The 6,459-nt window shown below is 37.5% G+C and overlaps 1 non-coding gene across 1 annotated transcript; it reads right to left on the bottom strand.

The window, feature by feature from the left end:
- Nucleotides 1-1,228: 1,228 nt before the first annotated feature.
- On the bottom strand, nucleotides 1,229-1,317 carry Trnay-gua (transfer RNA tyrosine (anticodon GUA)). Its single transcript is given in 2 exon segments — nucleotides 1,229-1,264; nucleotides 1,281-1,317. It is a non-coding gene; the product is annotated as a tRNA-Tyr (tRNA).
- Nucleotides 1,318-6,459: the final 5,142 nt, after the last annotated feature.

Here is a 6,459-nt window from a genome sequence, read left to right as displayed (position 1 = left end):
CTATCCTTAATTGTGGCTTGGAAAGAATAAGGAAAGGCCAACGCTATTTATTTGGTGAGTAGGTGTATAATGCAGTGATGATGGTGATTGAGTTGTTGGTGATGATAATGATGATGATGATGATGATGATGATGATGATGATGAGGATGATGATGATGATGATTTTAATGGGAAATCACATGAGAAAAATTCCATTGCTATAATTGTTGCTGCTAGTAATAATGATAATAATATATATAATATAATATAATATAAAAAAATAGCAACAACAACACGACCACCACCATCACCATCACCACTACCAACAACGACAATAACGTGAACGATAATATTTACACAACAGTGGTGTGGCTGAAAGTTTTGATGAACACTCCATATCAACATCAAATATGGAAAGTAAAAATAATTATAATAACGAGAATGTACTTAAGGCCAAGCAACTTAAGTTGGTTCAATACAGTGCCAGAAAGCAATATTCTGAATGGCATTTTAATTTTTCTAGTATTTTACGGAAGCACGTACCAGAACTGTGACTCTCCCATATAAAAATATTCTCAATAGTTTCCTAAAGTTAATTTGCACGCTAAGCATTTAGTTATTCTCTTGATCATTCTGAATACGGAACAGTGGCGCTGAGAAAACCATTAATTACTCTTTACCGCTGTGTCTTGGAGTTTGTTTTCAGTTTAAATCCTTTCGTATTATGAACATTTGTCAGCTTTATGTTTTTAAAGAAGTGTAACAGGAAATCAGAGGCCTTAAGACTGAGGAAAACCGCTAAACATAGTGAAAGGGAATGAAATATATTTCTCCATTATTTTCGCATTTTAATTTTGAATAATTTGACGCTGCGAACATTTGTCGGCTTGGTGGTTTTTGAAGACGTATAACAATAAATCAGAGGACTTAAAAATATATCAAGACGCTAAACAAAGTGAAAAGGAGTATCATTAGAACAGAAGAATATAAGAAAATAAGGGAAGACCTACACGTGGCATGAAACATAGCTACCTATCTCCACGCATCATCCTCATCCACAAATTTTTCTAACCTTCTTTTAAAGCTCCCTAATGACTCAGCACTAACAACCTGATTACGGAGCCCGTTCCATTAATCTACCACTCCATTTGAGAACTAATTCCTTCCTATCTTTTCTTGAACATAAATTTTTCAAGCTAGCATCCATTATTTCTTGTTCTATCCTGATTACAGATCCGAAGAAAAGGAATCCTTCGAACCGGATTCGAACCAGTGACCTATGGATGTCTGCTCCTGAACCACTACAGTCCACCGCTCTACCAACTGAGCTATCGAAGGAGTTAGCGTTATATGACAATTATCTATAACTATACAGGCACATATTCTTTACAGTACATCGAAACTATGAATTAAATATAAACTCATAAAAGCATATTGTGGGAAAATATTCAACACTGAGGAACATCCACTCAGGCCTTGGTGATAACTTGTGATCTACTCGCGTTTACCTTCAACGTCTTGTCAATCCCCGGCAACGACCTCTCCTGGCTAACCCATTCCACACTCAGATCCCAATGCTTTCATGCTGCTCCGCGGGGGAATGGCAAGGAGATATGATTAAACTGATTCTGAGAGTAAGATGACAGAATGCAGAATAGACTCAGGTTGCTAGCACATATTCATTCAACACGTAACTTTTAAGAAAATATCAAGCAAATCTACTGGTGGACTTAGGTGGAAATATGTGTATTATGTAGGGGATGTTAAGTGTTGGCTTACAAACATTAGCATCGTTCAGTTTTCTTGTGTTTTAAAGTATGAATATAATGTAAGACTCATTCTTTTGGGCCCGTAATTTGAAAAGCTTTGTGCATCCATCATAACTCTTCTTAAAAGCTACAGAGATTATTAGTTGGTTTCTTATAAGTGTTCTTCCCCTCAGTGGTGCAAGTTCCTTGGGAAACTCTCATTCTGATCATTAGAACACCCTTGAAAACCCAAACGATTTTCACTGAATGCTGTTAATTAAAAATTGTCATGATTGTAGGTCCTGAGTACACATAGGTACAGTGGTGACCAAAAGTCAAATATTTTACCAGTCACTCCCACTATTTATCGTTTTCTCTCAGTCTCTCCTCTTATCTCATTAGAACGTATCAGTTGTCAGGTTTTTGTGAGAGACTATCATGTTTACCGTTTTCTCTCGATCACAAACCGTCTGATCACTTTAGAGGATGTAAGGAGTAAAGTTCTGGAAAGGAGATTATTAGAAGATTAGAGAGCTTAGAATTGTGAAAAATGCCAAGAAATCCCAAAGAAAACCAAGAGGAAATATAACACCAAAGAAAAGGAAGGCTAAGTGACAAAATTAATGGAAGAAGAAAGGTAAAAAAAAAATAAATAAATAAATAAATAAATAAAAAACAGTTCGCAGTTATCTTAAGTCCTTTGACCTCATTAAAACATATCAACTAGGATGTTATTGTAGAAAGATTATCAGTACATCATCAGGCTTAACATAGTGAGGAAAATATTTGAGACAGCAGTAGTAAGCATCGTACCTTCCTCACCTACTGACTTGTAACTTTTCCATCCGGTTTCTTTTAGCTCCTCTTACTATAAAGGTCAAGGATGCTTCAATATTTAAGGCTCCTGGGGGCTGCTGGAGTAACGTATACCTATAGATCAGATGTCCTTGCTGCTCCTCTCCCTGCTCCAGCCCTCCAGATATTTTATATACACAGCAATAAAAACCTCCTTCTATATAGATAGTTGATATTTTCCTGTACTTTTTTTTTTTAATGCCCTTATCTCAACTCTCATTTCTCTCTCTCTCTCTCTCTCTCTCTCTCTCTCTCTCTCTCTCTCTCTCTCTCTCTCTCTCTCTCTCTCTCTCCAAAAAATTGCTCACAGCTTACATGTTTTATTTCTACAAGACAGAATGACAGAGGTATGTTTTTGTCATGTTCTCTCTCTCTCTCTCTCTCTCTCTCTCTCTCTCTCTCTCTCTCTCTCTCTCTCTCTCTCTCTCTCTCTCTCTCTCTCTCTCTCTCTCTCTCTCTCTCTCCGGCACCTGTTCCACATCGATATATATCCATCGTTCCCATTTAATCTCCCACCTCTCAAACTCCCCTTGTTCCACGCACTTCTCCAGCTCTTCGTCCCTCACCGCACGGCAACCACTTCACTCCCCACTCGTCCCTCTCTTCATATCCCTCCCTTCAATCCTTCCCCAATCTCTCTCTCACTGTTTTCCGACAAGGTACAACAAAAACTCATGATAAACCGTCAGCCAGGCAACGCACTTAACACTTTTAACACCTAACTTCAGAAAAAAAACCGATATTGAAAGATGAAAGGTGTAAGTGCAGAGGTTCCGTGAGTTCCCAATAAATGACAGTAACGAGCCACTCGACACGGATAAGCAAATACCAATTAAGGAAGACGGTGAAAGGTAAGCAAGTTTCGTCCTCTTTCAATAGACAGTTGGAATGTAGTTTGGATAAGAAACAGTAATGCGTTAGTAGAGAGAGAGAGAGAGAGAGAGAGAGAGAGAGAGAGAGAGAGAGAGAGAGAGAGAGAGAGAGAGAGAGAGAGAGAGAGAGAGAGAGAGAGAGAGAGAGAGAGAGAGCAGGAGGAGAAAGGATACAGACACAGAAGCAAAGATACAAAGAAATATTCTGTTACAGACTAATAAAAATAATACATATAAAATAAAAAAACGCAAGAGGAACAAATCACGAATGAATAAAAGAGACCAAAAATTAAAGACTACACAGTCTCTCTCTCTCTCTCTCTCTCTCTCTCTCTCTCTCTCTCTCTCTCTCTCTCCCGGGTATATTTTCTCGATCATTTAAGATGGTATGGGGATCCGTACTGGCGCAGGAAAGGGATATATCTTGTATAGCTTCATCCAATAGTGCAATTTCCCCCCTAGTAACGTTTCCTACCTTAGTTTTTTTCTCCCTTTTTCTCCTCTAGTGCCTGTCTTTTTGTATCTTTGCCTTCTGATCTTTCCCTTGATTTGTATCGCGTTGTATGGGAACGTTTTTCTCCTCTTCCTTCTCTTCATCTTTTTTTCTTTCTTTCGTCAACTTTTTCTCTCTTTTTCGTCTGGTCTTTAAGTAATAATAATATATCATGCACTATATTTACGATTTCTATAGCTCCAAATTACAAATTCAGAACATGTAGCCTTATTTCTCCTTCGTATCTGTCTTGCTCTTCCTACCAACATTTCTCTTTATCCATCTCCCTCCTTCCCTACACAGGTATCCCGAGGCGCCGCTGATCAAATAAATGCATATCCTCTCTTACGAAGATGAAGAACGGTAAGGGAGGGAATAGAAGGACTGTTTGTGGAAGGAGGGAAGGTAAAGGGGAGGAGGAAAAAGGAAGGTAAGAGTATTGCGGTAAAGGTGTATGAAAGAGGGAAAGTAGTGGAAAGGGTAAAAATGAAGGAAGGGAAGGTATATGAAGGAAAAGAAGAGAAATGAAGGGTCAAGATAAGGAAAGAAGGTGCTCTCTCTCTCTCTCTCTCTCTCTCTCTCTCTCTCTCTCTCTCTCTCTCTCTCTCTCTCTTATCTACGAGTATCTACCTATTTTCTATCTGTATATCTGTCCATCTATATTTATCTACCTGTATATCTCAATCTCTGTATATATGTTTGTCCATCTTTCTTCCTCCTCCTCCTCCTCCTCCTCCTCCTCCTCCATTTTGATATTACTCTTTCCCTTCATAATATAGTCATCACTACTCCACACATCTCCTATCTTTTTCCTTTCTCTAGTCTTACCTCAGAGAATTTTAAAACATTGTAATTTTCCTGCTCCATTTCCCGACTTTATTGCTCCTTCTTACCGTCATTTCCATTCCGCTTTCCATCTCCCCTTTCCTGCACGGGTACCTCGCGGCGCCACTGATCAAATCAATGCATATATTCTCTTATGAAGATGGAGGAGATGGATGGGGATGAGGGAGTGTTTGTAGAAGTTGGGAAGGTAAAGGGAACGGGGGCGAGGGAAAAGATTGGTAGAGTGTAGAGGTTGGCAAAGGTGTAAGGAGCAAAGGCAAAAGGGAAGTGAGGAAAAAATGGTGAAAAGTATGAAAGATGGGAAGGTTTTAAGATGGGGAGAAGATAAAGAGAGGAAGTGAAAGAGAAAAGAATGGAAGCAATGATGTGAGAAGGACGGAAGGTATAGAAAAAAATAGAAATGAAGGATAAGAGTATTAAAAAAAATGAAAGAAGGGAAGATGCAGGAAAAGAACGAAATGAATGATAGGAATATGAAAAAAAGATCGAAGAGGGAAAAAAATAAGAAGTGTAGGAAATGAAGGATTATAACATGGAAAAATATACAAGGAGATATGACAGGAAAAGAGAGAAATAGAAGATAAGAATGTGAAATGAAAAAGACATTTAAGAATGATAGGACGTAAGATGTAGGAAGGAGAGAAAGACCTCATGAAGCAAGAGTATTGAAGGATGGAAGGTGTAAGAGATAGAGAAGATAAGAAAAAGAAGGAAATGAGGGAGAAAAGTATGAAATAAGGAGAGGACGTCTAGGTATAACAAGGCGGAAGGTATAGGGAGGTGGGAAGACTTCTTGAGGGAAGAAGGAGGAAAAGAAAAGAAAAGTTGAAGTAGAATCTTGAAAAATAACCAAGGTCTTATCATTGAGGTCGCATCTTCTTCCACTGCTCCTCTCCTTTGTGCCTCACTACTTAGCACCACTCGTCTCAAGTATTTAGTCACGGACTTATCCTAAAATGTAAAAAATATTTCTCCAACCCCGTGCTCTGCTTTGTGTTCTGTTTCAGAAGAAAACTTAATGTTCGCTCCGTTGTTTGTACCCATGAAATGAAAGGCACGTGTCTCCACTAATTCACCAGCTTAAGATATGTAACAAATTTATTTATTTATTTACTTCTTTTTTTTTCTGATCGATTGTTACGGATCTAGAGACCCATGTTGAGGTTTCAAGGCCAGGCAAGGGAGTGAGTCCAGATGTTAAGGTTGCCCTGTCATCACTCCAGACACTTATGGTCCGCTGAATCGATTATGGCAAGAAAGAAAAGAAAGAAAAGAAAGAAAGAAACATCCACATACAGACGTATGTGGATGTGGATGGCTAAAGTTGTTGGTCTTGAGTTCATTTGCTCTAAGGTGCCTTTAGTCAAAACATTAAAAGAATAATATATATATATATATATATATATATATATATATATATATATATATATATATATATATATATATATATATATATATATATATATATATATATATATATATATATATATATATATATATATATATATGAAGGAGACTGGATTAAGAAACATACAAGTATACTGAGGAAAAAAATTGCATTGTATTAAATTTTTCCCTACCAAGTCTCAAAAGAGCTATGGTTTATATGAAAGTTGCGAAAATACAATGTTTTTCTCTTAGATAACTTGAATTCATAGCAATTATA

The sequence above is a fragment of the Scylla paramamosain genome, chromosome 15, assembly GCF_035594125.1.
Source record: "Scylla paramamosain isolate STU-SP2022 chromosome 15, ASM3559412v1, whole genome shotgun sequence".
Classification (NCBI taxonomy): Eukaryota; Metazoa; Arthropoda; class Malacostraca; order Decapoda; family Portunidae; genus Scylla; species Scylla paramamosain.
Note: the sequence above shows the minus strand (reverse complement) of the source record. Positions and strands in the feature narration are given on the sequence as shown.